This window comes from Diabrotica undecimpunctata, chromosome 2 (genome assembly GCF_040954645.1).
Source record: "Diabrotica undecimpunctata isolate CICGRU chromosome 2, icDiaUnde3, whole genome shotgun sequence".
NCBI lineage: Eukaryota > Metazoa > Arthropoda > Insecta > Coleoptera > Chrysomelidae > Diabrotica > Diabrotica undecimpunctata.
Genome location: NC_092804.1, coordinates 59,252,014 through 59,275,583, shown reverse-complemented (window position 1 = coordinate 59,275,583; position 23,570 = coordinate 59,252,014). Strand labels below are relative to the sequence as shown.

General features: G+C 35.4%; 1 protein-coding gene and 1 long non-coding RNA gene across 3 annotated transcripts in view; both read right to left on the bottom strand.

Annotated features, from left to right (window-relative positions):
- Nucleotides 1-23,570, bottom strand: part of Sas-4 (spindle assembly abnormal 4) — a 93,542-nt gene that overhangs the window by 16,012 nt on the left and 53,960 nt on the right. The window lies entirely within an intron of this gene.
- On the bottom strand, nt 9,583-11,194 carry LOC140434612 (uncharacterized). 2 transcript variants are annotated; one of them, XR_011950067.1, is made up of 4 exons: nt 10,862-11,194; nt 10,610-10,729; nt 10,368-10,551; nt 9,583-10,058 (listed from the first exon to the last, which is right to left on the bottom strand). It is a non-coding gene; the product is annotated as an uncharacterized lncRNA (long non-coding RNA). The 2 variants fall into 2 exon arrangements; XR_011950066.1 differs by having other exon boundaries at nt 10,610-11,194.

Here is a 23,570-nt window from a genome sequence, read left to right as displayed (position 1 = left end):
ATACTTATCTGAATATTCTACAAAACATCATGTTTCCCAGTGTAGAACAGTTGCATACAGAAAATAATTTTATCCCCACTTGTTCACACTGCAAATACAATAAACCAGTGGCTCCAGAATAACAACATCGAAACCTTACCATGGCCCAACTACAGTCCAGATTTAAACCCAATCGAGAATATGTGGGGAGTTATTATAAAACGGTTGTATCGGCGTAATTTTATACCTCAAAATGCTGAAGAGCTGTGGCACGGAATACAACAGCTGTGGGAAGAGTTCTCTGAAGAAAACAATGTCATAGTTCCTTTCACGCAGATGGACCGAAGACTACAAGCTGTTATCAATGCTGATGGAGATATTACAAAATATTTGTTTTGGTCTTCCAGACCCTCGCTTTCTTTCGAGAGTTTGTTGTTCCCTCCATTTTATATTAATAGAAAAACTGTGGTTCTGCTTATATTAAAATGTTTTGCTGCCTCTGATAGTGCCCAGTTATCTTTTAATTTGGTTACAATTCTTGCTTTAATATATTGTTGAGTTAAGTCGTTTGTTTTTATTCCTTAATAAGAACAAAAATAATAACAACAACCCTATTTTATGTAAAAACTATCATTTATATACTCTTTATAAAATGCAAGAATTCAAAATAATGTCAAAATTTAGACCTTAATAATTATTACAATTTATGAATTAACACATGTAATCAATTGTTTGTTGTTTGTTTGTTTATTTTATTATTTGTAAACAAAAAGAGAAATCAAACGATTTCTACCTAGCGAAACCGAATTCAAATTTTTACCACTGTGTTTCCTAAAATTTGCGAAACAAACAGCTGGATAAATTACTCGGCAAGGGAATCTAAAATTGCATTCCACATGCCGTTCATCCTGGTCAAAATTCGTAGTGAATTCAGTTTCTGGTACTCCAAACGAAGTAAGTAATAAAACATAATGACGGTATTAGATTTTTGTTTTGATACAGGGCAGTGACAACCGCTGATACGTATTTCGACCTCCTTAGGTCTCGTCAGAACGGTATAGCCACTGCTCTGATCTCATTTTAGATTCCCTTGCCGAGTAATTTATCCAGCTGTTTGTTTCGCAAATTTTAGGAAACACAGTGGTAAAAATTTGAATTCGGTTTCGCTAGGTAGAAATCGTTTGATTTCTCTTTTTGTTTTTAGATGGCGTAGTTACGTCCGTATATAGTTATTTTAATAACTATTGTCTAGGACGGGAGAGATTTTTGTTTTGGTTCAGAGCAGTGGCTATACCGTTCTGACGAGACCTAAGGAGATCGAAATACGTATCAGCGGTTGTCGCTACCCTGTATCAAAACAAAAATCTAATACCGTCATTATGTTTTATTATTTGTCTGTCATAATAAATATAATATAATGTCAGACCAATCAAATACACTGCTGAAAATGATCAGATCTTACCAAGAGTCGTATCAGTTTTTTTAGAAACCAGCTGTATACGAGAGGCTCTTTTGGTTGTACAAATTGTGATTCAGAGATGCTGAGTATATATTGGTTTTATTGACTACAAGAAAGTGTTGAATTGATTTGTGAATACATGATAAGCTCATAACAATCCTGGAAAAAGCAGGCTTAAACGATAGAGACCTAAGAATCATCTATATTATATACTATAACCAAACCGCCAACATTGAAGTGGATGACGGGTTGACAGAGGCAATCTTGACAGAGAAATGACCAAGAGTGCATGCTGTCCCCATTGTTATTTAAGAGATACCTGAACATATCTTTGCACAAGAAGAAGAAGAGGAAGACGGATTAGTCAACGGAGTGCATCTCATTAGACAGATTAACTAACATTAGATATGCCAACGAAGCAGTAGATTTTGCAGATAGTTTAAAAGATTGACGAACAATAATCTCACGCAGATCAGATATCAGTAAAGAGTATGGACTAGTCAGTAAGTGTAAAATACTAAATACACACCTTTAACCACTACACAGACCCTGGTATAAACAGCTAACGGGACCACTCCATCGAAATACAACAACGCATAAGAAAGGCAAGATCAGCATTCTCAAAGATACAATCTATCTTCAAGAGTCATGATTTACCATTGAGAACCAAAGCCTTGATCGTCAGATGTTATGTATTTTGTACCTAGAGGTTTGGACGCTTTCTAAACTTCTTTTAAAAAAGCTTTTTTCGAGATGTGTTGTTACAGGCACATCTTAATAATTTCATAACTGAACCGGGTAACTAATGTTCAAGGAATGCAAGATCATGGATACAATGCATACAATCAAACAGCGCAAATTAGAATCTCGGATCTGAATCTCTCTATATTATGAAAAATGGGCAGAGATATGACTTAATACTAGTCGTTGTTAAAGGCAAGGTTTATGGAAAGAGAGGAGAAGGAAGAATTTCTTGGCTTCAAAACCTAATAAAATAATTCAACACACTTGAAACATTACTATTCTAAATAGCTACTATCAAAGTAAGGATAGCAATGTTGATCGCCAACAACCCGAATAAAGTTCTGAAACAACAATGTTGTGTATTTTTAAAATTGTTTAAAATATATATATTTAAAACAAACTCTTAAAACGAGATGCAGAACTATGACTGTATCATGAATTCTTAATCCATCAATTCAAGTATGGGAAGAATTTATCGAAAAATCCTTTACGAATAACAGACCTGAGTTGCAACAGACGTCGACGTGGGAGATGCAAGGACCTCCAATCCTAGACGTAGAGCTAAAACAGAAGCAAAGAATTGGAAAGCTTGTGGATCAGACGAAATGAAGGGTACACGGCTTAAACCATGAAAATCCTTCTATTATTATAAGAAAACTTAAAGTGTAAATTTAAGAACTTACATCTATAAAATTGGTTAAGATAAATCTTAATTTATTTATCAGTTACACTTGCAAGTATTATTAAATGATAAAAATGAAAAGTTTAACATTTTGTGTTAAAAATATTTTATTGAAAAAATAAAAAAAAACACTAACAAGGGTGGTGTGTCATATGTAAAATCAATGAAAGTCCAGGCTTTTCATTGGTTTGTAAACATTATCAATACCATTAGTTATCATCATCTCTAACATTGTTGACATGAGGTAAACTATCATAATAGTCCTTGGCTGATTAAGAACAAAATATTTTCAAAGCCTGAATATTTTTAAACTTCAGCTCAGGAATAGGCAGTTTGCCTGTGTAAGCCTCTTGTGGTAGTGAAAATTCATTATTGTTTTTTTTTGTCAACCGCAGTTGTTGAGGACTGTTAATTGTGCTTGACAACCATGAGCCACAGTAATTTTCTTTGTAAAAGATTAACCTTCCATGATTAACATCAATTTTCAACTGTCTTAAAGGTCTTTGCAAAGGGACACTTTTTTTTGTAAAAAGGAGTCAGAAATGCAGTCCAAGACTTAAAATGATATATAGTACATTCCTTGACATTGAATGGCTTAGGTTTCTTTCTAGACTCTCTAATGTGCTGTGCCCACTCACTAGGTAACTCAATCCTTGCTGTTTTCATTAACAACAATTAAAGGTTAAAGTAATTTTATTGACGTTTCAATTTCCACTTCGGAAATCGTTCTCAAAATACAAACATTAGTTTTGAGAAGTGTTTGTATTTTGGGAACGATTTCCGAAGTGGGAATTGAAACGTCAATAAATTTACTTTAACCTTTAATTGTGGCTTATTCCCATGTAAATAATAAAAACTTTAGATTGGATGTAGAGTTTCGACAAAAATCCACATACCTACATCCTTACGCAAAACTGCACAAATACATGATGTAGGTCATTCTTCAGACTTACGTGTTTTACATAAGAATTAATTTAAACCCTAAAGAATCCAGTTAATCCATGTTGCAAGAATTAAATGAAGTTGAATGCGACTGAAGACTACATTTTAGTGGTGTAATAATAATGACGAGAACTTCAGTAAAATTTTTTTTCCGGCGAAGCAATATTTACACTCTGTGGGAATGTAAATCAGGCAAATTTAAAGTATTGAAGTGAGGTAAATCCACAGTGGATACGCGAAAACAATACTCAAAGACCACCACAACTGAATGTATGATCGGAAATAGTAGGTACTCAGTTAATTGGGTCATTTTTTATAAAAGGAAATTTAAATAATCCTCGGTCAGATAGCCAAGCGAGCTGGGCGGCCGGCTTCTCATTCGCTTCACTGCGAGTGGTTTAGTGGATATGGGTTCGGTCCCCAGCTCGGTGTACAGAAAAACAAAAAGTCTAACGCAGCAGTTTAAAATTCTAGACGAATCTGCGGCTTAGACTAGAATATGCTGGTGTCTGATCGGCCTATGGTGGAGCAGTACGGCAAGAGATAAGGGCTTGCGGCTCGGTGATACTCCTCCATACCGGAAGGGCGTGACGCCTAAAATACCGGGTATATATATATACATATATATATATATATATATATATATATATATATATATATATATATATATATATACAATTTAAATAATTATGAACTGCTATTTAGTAATGAAATTGTATCTGCCCTGAAAAATAAGTTTGGAGCCAATTTTAATGAGATGCAGTTTGAAGAAAACGAAGCTCTAGCTTATTTTGGTGTAACTGTTCGGCGTTCTTTAGATCAGGCATTTTCCGGATATTTTCTTCTTCACTCGTTTTTATCCTAAAGATTATTTTTATTTGGCATACTTTAAAAATAAAATTTATAAAACTAAACCAGCAAGTGTTGCAAAGCTAAAGCAAAGAATTATCGAAGAATCCATATTAAATTCTTGAAAAACATAAAGAAAGGTATTAGATGCATTCTAGCATCGTTTAGGATACTCTAAGCACTATTTGAGTTTTAAAGTACAAAAACCATCATCAGCAAGTGCAAGAGCATTTACTGATAATACGCTCACCAATAGGGTTAACTTGGTATATGTACCGAGACACACAAGCATGGAGGGGAACGAACGGGCTGACTCCCTGGCAATACAAGTCTCATCTACTCTGCGCCTGTGGGACTCAAACCTGTGATTGGAAGGACCTTTAGTACTAGTCAGGGCTAAGTGTCTAAAGGGCTCACAATTGGGCCCTGATCCGATCTAGCATAACCATACGTTCAATAATAACGATGATGCTGTGTAGTGCAATTTTGGTAGTCGCCTAGTTTGTTTTTGCTATCTTAATATATTTGTTATATTTTGTACTCAGCCAGAGGCCTTCTTTAAGTCAATAAATCAAAATTTGTCTTATAGTAAATTTATTTTCATACATAGTGACCTATGATATCTGGAATGTAACTCTACACTCATTAAGATCGAAGATGCTGTCTAGTGCTCTTTTTGTAGTCGCTTTGTTTGATGTTCTATCTTCATATAATCGTTATCCCCTCCCCTTTCATTTGTGTATTGCATGTTAGAATTTTATCAGTTGTTTATTTTGTTTTCAGTCAGAGGCCTTCTTAAAGTCAATAAATCAAACAATTTTGAGTTTAGTAGGTTTTTAGTAGATCTATTTTCATCCTCAGTGCCCCATATCTTGTATGTAATTATACGTTCATTAATAATCAAGATCGGTGCAGTGCCTTTTTGGTAGTCGCCTTGTTTGTTTTTTATCTTAATATAATCGTTACCCCCTCCTTTTTCATTTAATGTATCACACGCTGCAATAGGACCAATAACAACAGAAATCTAATGTAATGCCCCTTTGGCAATGCCGATAAATTTGTTTTTTCCTCTATTGTACTAGCTACCTTCTTCTCTTTTCGACAAGACCTTATATGTCACGATCCGTAGAACAGTTCTCGATCTGTGCCACTTTGCGAACAATTTACGTACTGATGACGGTCACAAATATCTGTCGCGTATTTAATGATTTGTTTCCCATCAAAAAAGTGTTCAACATCGCTAAAGAAGTTTTACTTAAAAATAGCCATCTTCTAATAAAAACTCCTACTAGCCGAAATATGCCTCACAATTCGAGGTACCTCCGTTTACATATCACGCAAACACAAACACACAACACAACAATTACCATCCTCCAGATCATGGTCTGAATCATTTCAGATCTGACATTCAAAAAACTTACACATCAACTGACATTCAAAACACTGACACGACATACAATACACAAATTCCTAACTACACACAACAAAGACACTACACACATTAAAATACACATCAAAACTCATCATTCATAGTCACTCCATAAATCACACAGTATTACAACCAACTACAAATTTTCTTAGACGCCTTAAACTCGAGGCAGCTCTTTAAAATATGACATCAAACAAATGACCCAATACACAAACAACTTTAGGTCACAAAATCCTCAAAAATCTCAACTTAGAACTCATACAAATACAGTAGTCGAGTTATTAATAGTCGAGTATTAATCTCCTGTTAGAGGAGATTAATAACCAGTCGATATGCTTACGCTCATCCCGGTTGTTTCGAGTGTCTATTAATATAGATGGACGCCCTATTCAAACAACTGAGGAACTCAGAGAAGCAGCGGCGAGTATACGGAACTATTATGATTACTAGAACGAAGAGTCCTTTGTATCACTCGATTACCTGAACGAGGGGTCCTTTAAATAACGTGACGTAACACACTTACACGATACAAAATACACGATAAACCACATCTCTAACCAAATTCTGCAGTCAAACTCCACTAATCCTAATCGTTCCGGATATGTTAGAAGACGAAAACAATTTCTTTGCAGTCTACGTGAACAAGTTGAATAAGATAGCCTACCTTTATACAACGAACCCCATTAATGCTAAACCTCTGCAGAAAAAACTCAAAGTTTTACCCGGAGCCAGATACCTAACCATCACAGATAAAACCAAAAAACACACATCCCACCCGCTGTCCAGTCACAGAAAACATCACATAAACAAATCTAAACGCGCGCATTCCTTAATAATTCCGCAATCAACACAGATTCAACCAATTATTTATTTAAAACTCAAAATCTACCCATCTATCAAAATTCAAGTCACTTACAGTCAACTCTCCTTACAAATCCGCCACACTTACAACCAAATCCAAAATCAACACATCACCCCGTATACCTTTTATCCCATATTACAGTACATTAATATTACAGTTACACACAACACACAACATGAACCTGCGACATAAACAATACCAATTGGACCTTTACCCCCAACCTTACAATCAAAAAACACAAAACGAAACACATACAATTCAATCTACACAACAATCAACTCAAACAATCGATTCGAACCATCCCCTACAACCATCACACACAAGCAACAAAAAAACACAAGACAACTCAACAAGACAACACAACCCAAGCAAATACCTTATAGAACACATCCCACCAAACATTTGCCAACAAAACACTGCTCAACAATATTTTAAAATCAAACGAACTTCTTCGCAATAACATAAAACAGCAATCCTTAACACATAACCCTAAACCTTAACCCCTAAATATCCACGAATTCCAGACAAAACTAAGAAACAATACAGTCGATCCGCCGGATCTTTGCACATCGTCATCATTCTTATTATAGGAAATAAATCAAAACATGTGAGTCAAACGTATGTCGGCTATAAGAATTATTATAAAAATTAGAAAATGGCTAATATTACAATTGACGTTTTTATACTTCTCTTTTATTTCATTTATTGCATTTAGAAAACTGGATACGTATACATTTATGAACGTGATTTTTCAATTTTTGGAAACCTATAGGTTGTCCAATAACATCTACAGTAAATAAATATTTAAACCATAGTAATAAGAAATTAAAGTATTTTTATTGAATATAAGCAAATATATGGTACTGACATATCGTCAGATGATGTTCCTGTTGTTGGTAAATATCGGTTTAGATTTAAGAAGGTGACAAAAAAGAATAGTAACAAAAATGTGATATGAGAAGACTAAAATGTGAGTAAACAAAAGAGACGTTTTTAAAGATTAGATAAGAACATCTAATAGAAAAAAGAGAAAAAGAACAGTCAGATGAATGACAAGATACTGCAACTCATGGAAAAAAGAAAAAAATCAAAGAACAACACAAGAATGTACAACAATATTCACAGACAAATAAGAACACAAATACGAAAGGCCCAAGAAAATTGGTTAAAATCACAGTGTGAAGAAATATATTTATTGAAAGAAAAACACGATACGTTTAAAATGCATAAACAAGCAGCTGGTCTTTAGAAATTAAATACAGCTAACAAACTGCGAGATCAACAGAGAAACATCATCACAGATAAAAATCAAGAAATTTGCATATGGACCAAGTTTATCAAAGAACTCTGATGATAGTAGATCCCAACAACCTCCATCCCACATATGTAATGACCACTTACAAATCACATCAAATGAAGTGGAAAAGGCAATATTACAACCAAAAGATGGCAAAGCTCCTGGACCTGACAATGCACATGCTGATCATAAAACTATTTAACACCAACGGTACTCAACTCCTAATAAAAATATTTAATGAACCAAGAACATGGCTGAAGTCACGCCGACGTTTATTGCTGTACTAAAGAAAACAAAATCCGTATCCTGCAGTGATTTGCCGACCATCAGCTTAATGAACCATCTTTTAAAGTTATTTCTAAAAATCATACATCAAAGAATATATAGACTGTGCGAAGAAAAATTCAGCCGTAGTACAAAGTTTAGTTTTCGGAATGCAGTGGGTACGAGAGAGGCTCTCTTTAGCATAAAAAGGCTATTTCAACGATGTAGAGATGTGAACTGCAATACATATGCATGCTTCATTGATTACCATAAAGCATTCAGGTTAATGAACAGAAAGAGTAAAAATTGGGACCATTCCTTAGAAATTAAATGTAGGATAGAGAAAGCCAAATCTACATTTCAAAAATGGCTAAGCTATTCAAATGTCATGATTTATTCACACCCATAAAAATCAGGTTACTACCATGTTATATCTTTCGTATACTATTGTACGGAGTTGAGTCGTGGACTTTCACAGACACTACCTGCAGGAACATTGAGGCTTTCGAAATGTGGCTTTATCGTCGAATCCTGAAGATATCTTATACCGGTCACGTTACTAATCAGGACGTTTTATTAAGAATGGAAAAAGAAAAACAGCTGATACCACAATAAAAACAGCCAAAATAGAATACCTTGGTCACATCATTAGCAACAACGAAATATATGAATTGCTGCAACTAATTTTACAGGAAAAAGTAGATGGAAAACGAGGCTCAGGAAGGCGAAGGATTTCCTGGCTGAAGAATCTATGTATGTGGTTCAACACAACAAATATTTTCAGACCAGCAGTGTGCAAAGTACAAATTGTCATGATAGTCGCCAATATCCGAAACGGGTAGACACTACAAGAAGATCTAAAAAACTGAATATAAATCTACTCCAGTGCTCCATCATCTTGATAATTTTGTTTATTCAGTGTTAAATATGGTTTTCAGACTTAAGTAATCACTTTGTTTTAAAAAATGGTCATACAAAAATTAACACAACGAACTTCAAATAAAGAAATCTATGCATAATAAATTAAAAAATAGAAAACTTAAGCTGGGTAAAAAAGAATTTATTATAACAATAATATAATTTAAATATTTATTGAAGCCTCATACACTATACAGCCATGTAGCCAATCATAAATTTAAGAATTCTTCACTGTCAGAATCTGAGCCACTCATATTACCAGTGTCTATTATGATTGGTTTAATGTTAGTGTCAACCATATTTTTTTCTCGGATATACCACTTTGTAATAATTTCATGAGTATGTTTCACACATTTTTCCCAAATTTCTGTGTTACATTGGTTTAGTGCCTCTTTCCACATATTTATAACAGCATTATCAGAATGTCCATCTCTACCAAGATTCTTATTGTAATATGACTTGCAGTTTGCCCAAATTAATTCAATAGCGTTGAATTCACAGTGATAAGGAGGTAGTCTCAACACTTCATGGCCGTGTTCTTTTAGTAGTTCATGCTAACAGATGTTTTGCCAATAAATGCAACTTCTTTATCCCTTAATTCATTACTTATACTTTGCAGAGTAACATGTTTCTCTAAAACAAAAAAAGAACAGATAAGTACAGAATAAACCACACTGTTATAACTAGTTCAATGAAAAAGAAGTAATACTTTGATTTTATAAAACTATAAATTATTTCAAATTAAAAAACTCACAAGAAAATTGACTTAATATCCATTAATGTATTCAGCAGAAATTTTCTTAAACTACTCTCAACAATCTTTTTTACAACATACATTTATATAAAGTATTTATTAAAAAGTACCTTCTGGTTATCATGGTACATGATACCATTATCTTATGGTATATCAAATTCAGATTGAAGAAATTTTTAACTACTTACTTTGTTGGTACATGTCGTATACTGTATTACGCACTGCCATTTTTGATCCCTCAGACAGATCAGTTGTTTTGTTTTTCGGACGAGGTCTACTTTTGCCTGGCTTTGAAAGAATGTGATTATTTTCTTTCCTTTTAATAATTGTACATACTGTTCGTCGTTATATTTTTAATGCAGCAGCTACTCTCTTAAATAAAGAATTGTTTAATGATTTTCATAAACGAACATACATTTCAATATGTTACCTGTTGAACAGACGAAAATGGCTCCAAAGGCCCTCCATTTACTTTTTCTAATTCGAAATACTCCAACACATTCAACACAAGTTGCTAAGCTTGAGAAGTTAAAGGCTTGCCAGGCATACTCTAAAAATAAAAACCTTTAAAAATATTTCATATTGTCCGTTGACGTAGTTTTAGCTATATTTAAATAATTAATGTCAATTTAGAGGTTAAAAAAATTTATTATTCGTTATTAGCTAATACATGAATTCTTACCTTAATAAATTGAACACGAAGGTAAGGGTTAGTCGTTATAACAACTGTTTGTTAAAAATATGTATATTTAAAGTATGAAAAAGGATTGATTATTTAAATCAAACGAAAATAATTTATAAAAATATTACACTCTGTCAAAACAAAATTTCCAATTGTCATGTCAATTGTCAGTAGACGAATCAATCAGAGATCATTGTTCTATGGCTGTCTTTGTTCAATGCATGGTGTTGTGTATGGACAGGCGGTTTAAGTTAATAGTTTTAGTTTCTGTGAGTAGGAAAGAGACGTAACATAAAAAATAATTCGTGAATAATGTCATACTTGTGCAAAGATCCGGCGGACCGACTGTATCGTGATAATCACTATTGGTCCCATATATTTCAATAACACTCCACAAAAGTCACAACCAAAATCCAATCAAACCTCCATCTCGTCATGACAGGCGTTAACAAAAATTTTTCACAAAAAACATTGAAGACCATCAATCATAAGGCCACTTCCCTAATATTTAAGTTGTCAGAATAATTGTCCGCTAAAATAACATCCCTATACACGTTGTTCAAGTCTTCGAGAACTCAGAACAAAAATTCTCAGAAGCACTGAAACACTGAAGATTATACGTTGTGAGATCCCTGGATCGAATAACGTCATCCTCCTGCGCTTAAAATATTGTTCTAGATGCTGCCAAAGCGAACGTCACAACACATAATACCAACAAGGAGCCACTACCTCTCCAAACTGCGGACAAAATCACAAATCATATAAATGGCAGATGCACCACCCGGTTCAAACTATTCCGGCACAAACTCTGCATATCTGCATATTCACACAAATGTCCTGCCAGAAAAAGTGTTCCCACAACATAGAAACACACACATACAGTCACTACCCTAGACAAATTTCCTCATACGAACTCACTTCGACATAAAATCGATAATTAACCTCATTCCTATGATCTTTTTCTACGTCTTACTTGAAAAAACTCCTACCAATATCTCTAACGAGATCTTCTGAAATATGTACGGACACGCAATCGTAGTGTCAACCTTCAACTTTTCTATAAATCAAAGATTTATACAAACCAGATTTTAATCCCGTTACATCCCACCTAAGCTCTAGCTCCTATGCACCCACTAGCCATCTACAAAACTACATAACTCCTTCATAGTCGATTTAATTTACACAAGGACATGGGAAGACTGGTTTTCTGTGGTTTCCCAAACTCATTGCACAACGTTAAGCTCCATCAAACTCCCACCTCGACTCCTACGCCGGTCTTAAGTCATTAACAGAAAATCGTCCCAAACATACAGAAAACCCCAAGAAGAGGAATGTAGCCTAAAACAAGGCGTTTCCACCCCTATCCTTCTTCTTCTTCAGCTTTTTTTATTTCCAGGGGTCGCTGTTCCTTACTCTTCGTCGCCACTCATTTCTGTCTACCGGTTCTTCTTCACCTAAATCTTTCTCTCTCAAGTCCTCTACCACACAGTCCTCTCATATTCTCCTCGGTTTTCCTCTACCTCTCCTTCCATCAACTTTTAACAGCTCTATCTTTCATCCCACATAGTTTTCATCTGTACATCTGACATGACCACAGCCTTTTTTCTTGAGTATTTTTTAAAACTGTAGTCACCTCGGCTCTTTCCTCATTTAAGTGGTTCCTGATCCTGTCCTTTCTAGTTTTACTCAACATCCTCCGTAATATTTTTATTTCAGCTAGCTCCATCTTATTTTCCTGAATCTTTTAAACCTACACCAACGTAGGTCTCACCACACTCTTGTATATCTTTCCTTTCAGCTCTTCCCGATTTTTATATTACAAAGTACCTTGCTCATTCGTTTCCAGTTAAACCAACCAGCCCGTAGTTCTCCCTCCTCAATAGCCCTTCTCCAGCACCCCAACGTCCCCTCCAACATTTCTTTGCTCTCCTCTACTAACACGACATCATCAGCAAAGTGCATTGATCAAGGAGCTCTCTCCCCTACTTTTTCTGTCAGTACATCCATAACAAGATTAAACAGGTAGGACTTAGTAAAGAGCCTTAATGCAAACCAACCATGACTGATAAAATTTCGGTCGTCAATTCGCACAAGTCCTTACTTTGGTGTATGCTCCCTCATACATTTCCTTCACGAGCCTTACGTACTTCTCGGGAACCCATTTCTCTCCCATACATCTCCATAGCTATTGTCTAAAGAACTGTATCGTACGCCTTCCCAAGATCTATAAATACCAAATATAGCTCCCTTTTCTTCTCGCCGTATTTCTCTATCAACTGTCTCAAAGCAAACAAGGTATCCGTTATCCTCCTTCCTGGCACAAACCCAAACTGTTCTTCTCCTATGGATGTCTCTCTCCTTAACCTCCACCTTACAGTGTTCTTCTAGATTTTCATTGTACGCGACATTAACTTTATCCCTCTATAGTTCTTACAGGCCTAAATGTTTCCTTTATCTTTATACAATGATAACATCACACCCTCTCTCCATGCATTGGGCATCCTTTCTTCTTCATATATCCTACTCATCATTTGCTACAAAATATCAACCCCTTCCTCTCCAAGAGCCTTTTAAACCTCCATAAGTATTTCATCAGGTCGCACTGCCTTACCATTTTTCATCCTATTTAACCCCTCAACAACTACATGTCTCGCTATCCCTGGTATTATATTCACATTTGGGAACAGGCATCCTCCGTCTCTTCTCTGGTGTTCTTCATTTAGCAACTTTCTAAAGTACTCATACCGGATTTGCTTTATTTCAACATCGGTTCTTAACACTCTTCCATCTGCACTCTTAATCTGCCTCAAGAGGGTCAAGTCCTTTGATGACTTGTCCCTTGTTTTAGCAATTCCCTCGAGTATCTCAAACTCTTCAAACAGCTGTGCAGACTATCTTTCTTTAGTAGTAGCTATAGCGCGCTTTGCTACCTGTATATATCCCTATCTTCCTTTCTTTTAGATCTGTCATACCCCTTTCTAGTTTCTTTCTTCTCTCTAACCTTCTGTTCACCACCAAGTTTATTTGTCTCTAGGAGGCCCTTTACCAGATGTTTAATCTAGTACTTCCTCTTCCTCTCGCACCACAACTTTACCGTTGGCTTCTTACCAGTCATTTACTTTTTTCCTCAAACTCTTCCAGCACTCTATTCTTAAAGAATCAACTCAACTCTTTTAATTTCCACCACTTTACTTTCTGGTATCCTACTTGCTTTCCTGTCCGCCTTACCTTTATTTCCGCATTCACTATCAACAGTCGATTTTGACTAGCTACACACTCACCCTTATGTCTTTACAGTTGGTAACGTCTTTTATCTGACTTCCTCTACGCAGCACAAAATCTATCTCACTTTCCCTCCCCCGCCACTATAGGTAACATATTGGTCATCAGTCTTCATAGAGAACATGATAAAGAACGTTAATAAAGCCACATCCCATGCCACTGCAAAGTCAATCAAACTATTTCGTTTATCATTTCTTATTCCCATCCTCAAATCTTCATGAACCATTTCTATTCCCGCTCCTTCTCTACCTATATGTCCATTCTAATCACCTCCATTGCCCATATCTTTCACACAGAAAAATCCAATACCGAACCAGAACCAGAACCAGAATAAACCGGTACCAATCCAGCATGCAAATCAGGAAAATAAACAGCGCACCTTCCAGGGGCCCCTCAGTTAGTGGCCATTCGCTGGCAGGTAGGGAATTCCAGTGGAGATTTTTCCATAATTTTTATTTCAGGTGAGTTTTTAAAAACTTTTAATATTATTATACTTTATAGGCCAGTTTGTGTATTAAACTAAATATTGAAAAGAAAGAAATTATTGTAATGTAATATAAATAATATATTATAAATAAACTGTTTTATTTTCTTCTTCTTCTCAGATTGTTTTGTGTTTTGTACGAAAATCCTAGATATTTAAAACTTGGTACGTGTGTTTCTATTGGTATAAGCATATTGGAACCCTAGCAAATTTGGCGTCAATTTCTTCTCAAAGTCTTTTTGTTAATTTTGGTTTAACATGTTTTTTTTTCTTGTTAATTTTCTAAGGCCTATTAATTTTGTTGAAAGCAAACTTCTGGAGTTCTAAAACTTGGCACATAAGTTTTCCATGGTGTAAGAATGATCTTTTGATTTTGGGATCGACTTGTCTTCTTTTCCTTTTCCTTAATTCTCTCACGTATTTTTAAATATTTCTTAAAACTTATCATATAGGTTCTATTTGGCGTACGAAAGAACCTTATTGATTTTGGTATCGTCATGTCTTCTTCTTCTTCGTTCTCACTCGTATTTTTACACATTTTTTTTTCAAACAATATCCTCTAATCTTAAACTTTTATAGATGGGTTCCATTTATTGTAGGATAAGGGTCCTTATTGATTGTGGAGTCAACACTTATACAGCACTTGCAAAACCTGTACATCAATGGAAAAAAATAATTCACAGTTTAGTTAAAAAGGACCAATGAATCAGACCTAGCTGAAAAACAACTGCAAAAAACCTGCATAATCTTAGTAAATATGTATTTGCGGTTGCCTAGCATATTTTTAATAAATTTTATAAATCCTTTTTGAACAAGTTTTGCCATTAAGCCTTTTTTATTTTTTAAAAATATATACTTAACCATTCACCCTTTTTATTAACTTGTCTCAGCTATTATTAGTTGGCTACACCGTACTGATGACGACCAATGAGTCAGAAATACGTATTTACAAAAGATTTCTATTGCATTTATGATTGTTGTCCATCTTTTTATTGCATATCCTTCTTTTTACGGATTATTTCCTGTTAATATATTCCCTATAATAAGGTTCAACTTATCTTTTTTTGCCAAATTAAAATATAGATGTCTCCTTAAATACATGTTGACGTACGGCTTTGGTAAATAGTACTTATTCTGGAATAAAAATCAGTCAGCAGTGCTCGGTCCATAGCAACATTCAACACATAACAAAAACGATAAAGAAGTCATTTTAAATTATGTAATGCTTGTAATATTAGAATGTCTTTCCTTGTTAGTTATTTCTCAGATCTACTTTTACCTTATATCTTTGATATATATTTTCTAGTGTCATTCGTTGTGCTTTAATTACGTTGTCACGTTGAATATAATAATATAGGGAAGTTAAAAGGTTTTGTATTCTATTATGTTTGATTATTGGAAATTATTATGTTAAAGTACTTGTTAGTATTGATGAAGTGGTTTAAGAGTTATTGCCTATCGTTTTCGTTGCTTATTACTAGTACACACTTCTCTGATTTTGTATTACCTTATTTTAGGCATTATAAAACAAGTTTTAATTTGTCTTTCTTCCTAGATTAAAACTCTGCCCCTATAGATACTCACAGATAGATGGTAAATGGTATTCTAGCAAAAAGTTTCAGTGATAAGATCAAGAAATTTTGAGAAAATTATTTCCTCTATATAACTGAGTCTTCCATATAACTGAATTTTTTTCTTGTTGTTTTTTAATTTTTAAGCTCTACTTTTACCTTAAATCTTTGATGTACATCTTTGGTAATATTTGTTGCAACCTCACGTTGTCACGTTGGACATAATACATGAAAAAGTTTTGTGTTTTATTATGTTTGATAATTGGAAATTTATACCTTATTTCAGGCATTTTCTTATTATTTCGTCATTAATAATATTAAATAAAACAAGTTTCAATTTGTTAATTTGCATCTGTACGTCTAGCTCTGTCCCATATTTTCTTACCATCAATTTTTCTAAGTATCTTCATCTCTGCTGTTTATAACATCCTTTTTGTCCTCTTTGTGTCAGGTCTGGTTTCTGCCGCGTACTGGTCTGATGACTGTATTGTAAATTCTGCCTTTCGTTTCTTTCCCGATATTTTTATTTCTCCATATTGTTTCATTTAGGCAGCCTGCAGCTCTGTTTGCTCTATTTACTTGATCTTCCACTTCGGTTTCGAGCTTTTCGTAGCTAGATAATGTGTATTGCGTCGTCTGCACAGCAGATTATTCTAAGTTGTTTTTCTCCCATTTGTTATCCTTTTTTAGTTCTTACTTTTTTTAATAATTCATCCGTAATCAGGTTGAACAATAAAGGGCTCAGGGAATCTCCCTGTCTTACCCCATTGCCAGATTCAATAGGGTCGGTTAGTTCTTCTTCTACTTTTACTTTTATTGTGTTGTTTTGGTAAATATTTTCGATCGTTTTGATTATTCCTAGAGGTATATCTCTTGCATACAGTAAGTGCATAACGTCTTTTAATTTGACCCGGTCAAATGTCTTTGTAAGGTCCACGAAACATAGATATGCCGGTTTGTTGTATTCTAATGATTTCTCTTGCACTTGCCTCATTATAAATATAGCGTCGGTGCATGATCTTTCCGATCTAAAACATTGTTGTTCTTCTGCTAGTGTTATAATTTCATTAAATTTATTTGTTATCACTTTGGTTGTTAATTTTAGTGCTGTGTTTATTAAATTAATTCCTCTGTAATTTTCCGGGTCCGATTTGTCTCCCTTTTTGAAGAGAGGTATTAGGATGCTTGATCTCCATTCTAGAGGAATTCTGTTTTGTTCAATTATTTTTTGGATTAGTTTTAATAGTTGTTTGGTCCTATCTGGTCCTCCGTACTTTAGGAGTTCGCTCGGTATTCTGTCCTCTCCTGGTGATTTTCTATTTTTGTGTTTTGTTATGTTTGAATATTAGAAATTATTATGATGAAGTATTTTGTGGTTTAATTGAAGTGGTGTTAGAACTAGTGCATAACAATATTGTTGCTTGTTTCTAAAACATACTTCTCTGATTTTGTATAACCTTATTTTATGCATTTTCTTACTATTTCGTCATTAATAATAATAAATAAAACAAGTTTCAATTTGTCCTTCTTCCTAAATTAAAAATCTGACCCTATAGATGCTTACAGACAGCTGGTAAATGGTATTCTAGAAAAAACCTTCAGTGGTAAGCCAGTCGCCGGCGCTCGGTCCACAGCGACATTCGACGCCTAAATGTTTCAATAGAAACCTAAGACTGGTGATAACACTGAATCTTTCTTTTGGAATATCAGTTATCTCGGCTCTTTGTGTAGTGTCTTTCATTTTCGAGAAAAATAAAATCTTCTATCTCAAGATAAAGTTGAAAATAATACATGGAAATTAAAAGGTTTTGTGTTTTCTTCTTCTTCTTCGTTTTTATATAGACATGACTCTGTCTGTTGTCATTCCATCGTTTTCGTGGTCTTTCTACTGATCTTCTTCCTATTGGGGAACCGTCTCTACTACTCTATTTGTTGTCATTCGGCTTATATGATCGTTTCATTCTACTCTTCTATTTCTAACCCAGTTTGTGATGTTCTCCACATCAATTTTTCCAAGTGTTTTCATCTCTGCTGTTTATAACATCCTTTTTGTCCTCTTTGTGTCAGGTCTTGTAAATTCTGTCTTTCGTTTCTTTCCCGATATTTTTGTTTCTCCATATTGTTTCATTTAGGCAGCCTGCGGCTCTGTTTGGTCTATTTACTTAATCTTCCACTTCGGTTTAGAGCTTTCCGTAGCTAGATAATGTGATGCCTAGATATTTAAACTCCATCACTTGTTCTATTATTTCATCCATAATCAGGTTGAACAATAAAGGGCTCAGGGAATCTCCCTGTCTTACCCCATTGCCAGATTCAATATGGTCGGTTAGTTCTTCTTCTACTTTTACTTTTATTGTGTTGTTTTGGTAAATATTTTCGATCGTTTTGATTATTCTTAGAGGTATATCTTTCGCATACAGTAAGTGGATAACGTGTTTTAATTTGACCCGGTCAAATGCCTTTGTAAGGTCCATGAAACATAGATATGTCGGTTGGTTGTATTCTAATGATTTCTCTTGCACTTGCCTCATTATAAATATAGTGTCGGTGCATGATCTTTCCGATCTAAAACATTGTTATTCTTCTGCTAGTGTTATAATTTCATTCAATTTATTTGATATCACTTTGGTTGTTAATTTTAGTGCTGTGTTTATTAAATTAATTCCTCTGTAATTTTCGGGGTCCGATTTCTCTCCCTTTTTGAAGAGAGGTATTAGGATGCTTGATCTCCATTCTAGAGGAATTTTGTTTTGTTCTATTATTTTTTGGATTAGTTTTAATAGTTGTTTGGTCCTATCTGGTCCTCCGTACTTTAGGAGTTCGCTCGGTATTCTGTCCTCTACTGGTGATCTTCTATTTTTGTGTTTTGTTATGTTTGAATATTAGAAATTATTATGATGAAGTATTTTGTGGTTTAATTGAAGTGGTGTTAGAACTAGTGCATAACAATATTGTTGCTTGTTTCTAAAACATACTTCTCTGATTTTGTATAACCTTATTTTAGACATTTTCTTATTATTTCGTCATTAATAATAATAAATAAAACAAGTTTCAATTTGTGCTTCTTCATAAATTAAAAATCTGACCCTATAGATGCTCACAGACAGCTGGTAAATGGTATTCTAGAAAAAACCTTCAGTGGTAAGCCAGTCGCCGGCGCTCGGTCCACAGCGACGTTCTTGTGATCTTTAATGCTAAACCACTGCAGAAAAAACTCAAAGTTTTACCCGGAGCTAGATACCTAACCATCACAGATAAAACCAAAAAACACACATCCCACCCGCTGTCCAGTCACAGAAAACATCACATAAACAAATCTAAACGCGCGCATTCCTTAATAATTCCGCAATCAACACAGATTCAACCGATTATTTATTTAAAACTCAAAATCTACCCATCTATCAAAATTCAAGTCACTTACAGTCAACTCTCCTTACAAATCCGCCACACTTACAACCAAATCCAAAATCAACACATCACCCCGTATACCTTTTATCCCATATTACAGTACATTAATATTACAGTTACACACAACACACAACATGAACCTGCGACATAAACAATACCAATTGGACCTTTACCCCCAACCTTACAATCAAAAAACACAAAACGAAACACATACAATTCAATCTACACAACAATCAACTCAAACAATCGATTCGAACCATCCCCTACAACCATCACACACAAGCAACAAAAAAACACAAGACAACTCAACAAGACAACACAACCCAAGCAAATACCTTATAGAACACATCCCACCAAACATTTGCCAACAAAACACTGCTCAACAATATTTTAAAATCAAACGAACTTCTTCGCAATAACATAAAACAGCAACCCTTAACACATAACCCTAAACCTTAACCCCTAAATATCCACGAATTCCAGACAAAACTAAGAAACAATATCGTGGTAATCACTATTGGTCCCATATATTTCAATAACACTCCACAAAAGTCACAACCAAAATCCAATCAAACCTCCATCTCGTCATGACAGGCGTTAACAAAAATTTTTCACAAAAAACATTGAAGACCATCAATCATAAGGCCACTTCCCTAATATTTAAGTTGTCAGAATAATTGTCCGCTAAAATAACATCCCTATACACGTTGTTCAAGTCTTCGAGAACTCAGAACAAAAATTCTCAGAAGCACTAAAACACTGAAGATTATACGTTGTGAGATCCCTGGATCGAATAACGTCATCCTCCTGCGCTTAAAATATTGTTCTAGATGCTGCCAAAGCGAACGTCACAACACATAATACCAACAAGGAGCCACTACCTCTCCAAACTGTGGACAAAATCACAAATCATATAAATGGCAGATGCACCACCCGGTTCAAACTATTCCGGCACAAACTCTGCATATCTGCATATTCACACAAATGTCCTGCCAGAAAAAGTGTTCCCACAACATAGAAACACACACATACAGTCACTACCCTAGACAAATTTCCTCATACGAACTCACTTCGACATAAAATCGATAATTAACCTCATTCCTATGATCTTTTTCTACGTCTTACTTGAAAAAACTCCTACCAATATCTCTAACGAGATCTTCTGAAATATGTACGGACACGCAATCGTAGTGTCAACCTTCAACTTTTCTATAAATCAAAGATTTATACAAACCAGATTTTAATCCCGTTACATCCCACCTAAGCTCTAGCTCCTATGCACCCACTAGCCATCTACAAAACTACATAACTCCTTCATAGTCGATTTAATTTACACAAGGACATGGGAAGACTGGTTTTCTGTGGTTTTCCAAACTCATTGCACAACGTTAAGCTCCATCAAACTCCCACCTCGACTCCTACGCCGGTCTTAAGTCATTAACAGAAAATCGTCCCAAACATACAGAAAACCCCAAGAAGAGGAATGTAGCCTAAAACAAGGCGTTTCCACCCCTATCCTTCTTCTTCTTCAGCTTTTTTTATTTCCAGGGGTCGCTGTTCCTTACTCTTCGTCGCCACTCATTTCTGTCTACCGGTTCTTCTTCACCTAAATCTTTCTCTCTCAAGTCCTCTACCACACAGTCCTCTCATATTCTCCTCGGTTTTCCTCTACCTCTCCTTCCATCAACTTTTAACAGCTCTATCTTTCATCCCACATAGTTTTCATCTGTACATCTGACATGACCACAGCCTTTTTTCTTGAGTATTTTTTAAAACTGTAGTCACCTCGGCTCTTTCCTCATTTAAGTGGTTCCTGATCCTGTCCTTTCTAGTTTTACTCAACATCCTCCGTAATATTTTTATTTCAGCTAGCTCCATCTTATTTTCCTGAATCTTTTAAACCTACACCAACGTAGGTCTCACCACACTCTTGTATATCTTTCCTTTCAGCTCTTCCCGATTTTTATATTACAAAGTACCTTGCTCATTCGTTTCCAGTTAAACCAACCAGCCCGTAGTTCTCCCTCCTCAATAGCCCTTCTCCAGCACCCCAACGTCCCCTCCAACATTTCTTTGCTCTCCTCTACTAACACGACATCATCAGCAAAGTGCATTGATCAAGGAGCTCTCTCCCCTACTTTTTCTGTCAGTACATCCATAACAAGATTAAACAGGTAGGACTTAGTAAAGAGCCTTAATGCAAACCAACCATGACTGATAAAATTTCGGTCGTCAATTCGCACAAGTCCTTACTTTGGTGTATGCTCCCTCATACATTTCCTTCACGAGCCTTACGTACTTCTCGGGAACCCATTTCTCTCCCATACATCTCCATAGCTCTTGTCTAAAGAACTGTATCGTACGCCTTCCCAAGATCTATAAATACCAAATATAGCTCCCTTTTCTTCTCGCCGTATTTCTCTATCAACTGTCTCAAAGCAAACAAGGTATCCGTTATCCTCCTTCCTGGCACAAACCCAAACTGTTCTTCTCCTATGGATGTCTCTCTCCTTAACCTCCACCTTACAGTGTTCTTCTAGATTTTCATTGTACGCGACATTAACTTTATCCCTCTATAGTTCTTACAGTCCTAAATGTTTCCTTTATCTTTATACAATGATAACATCACACCCTCTCTCCATGCATTGGGCATCCTTTCTTCTTCATATATCCTACTCATCATTTGCTACAAAATATCAACCCCTTCCTCTCCAAGAGCCTTTCAAACCTCCATAAGTATTTCATCAGGTCGCACTGCCTTACCATTTTTCATCCTATTTAACCCCTCAACAACTACATGTCTCGCTATCCCTGGTATTATATTCACATTTGGGAACAGGCATCCTCCGTCTCTTCTCTAGTGTTCTTCATTTAGCAACTTTCTAAAGTACTCATACCGGATTTGCTTTATTTCAACATCGGTTCTTAACACTCTTCCATCTGCACTCTTAATCTGCCTCAAGAGGGTCAAGTCCTTTGATGACTTGTCCCTTGTTTTAGCAATTCCCTCGAGTGTCTCAAACTCTTCAAACAGCTGTGCAGACTATCTTTCTTTAGTAGTAGCTATAGCGCGCTTTGCTACCTGTATATATCCCTATCTTCCTTTCTTTTAGATCTGTCATACCCCTTTCTAGTTTCTTTCTTCTCTCTAACCTTCTGTTCACCACCAAGTTTATTTGTCTCTAGGAGGCCCTTTACCAGATGTTTAATCTAGTACTTCCTCTTCCTCTCGCACCACAACTTTACCGTTGGCTTCTTACCAGTCATTTACTTTTTTCCTCAAACTCTTCCAGCACTCTATTCTTAAAGAATCAACTCAACTCTTTTAATTTCCACCACTTTACTTTCTGGTATCCTACTTGCTTTCCTGTCCGCCTTACCTTTATTTCCGCATTCACTATCAACAGTCGATTTTGACTAGCTACACACTCACCCTTATGTCTTTACAGTTGGTAACGTCTTTTATCTGACTTCCTCTACGCAGCACAAAATCTATCTCACTTTCCCTCCCCCGCCACTATAGGTAACATATTGGTCATCAGTCTTCATAGACATGATAAAGAACGTTAATAAAGCCACATCCCATGCCACTGCAAAGTCAATCAAACTATTTCGTTTATCATTTCTTATTCCCATCCTCAAATCTTCATGAACCATTTCTATTCCCGCTCCTTCTCTACCTATATGTCCATTCTAATCACCTCCATTGCCCATATCTTTCACACAGAAAAATCCAATACCGAACCAGAACCAGAACCAGAATAAACCGGTACCAATCCAGCATGCAAATCAGGAAAATAAACAGCGCACCTTCCAGGGGCCCCTCAGTTAGTGGCCATTCGCTGGCAGGTAGGGAATTCCAGTGGAGATTTTTCCATAATTTTTATTTCAGGTGAGTTTTTAAAAACTTTTAATATTATTATAGTTTATAGGCCAGTTTGTGTATTAAACTAAATATTGAAAA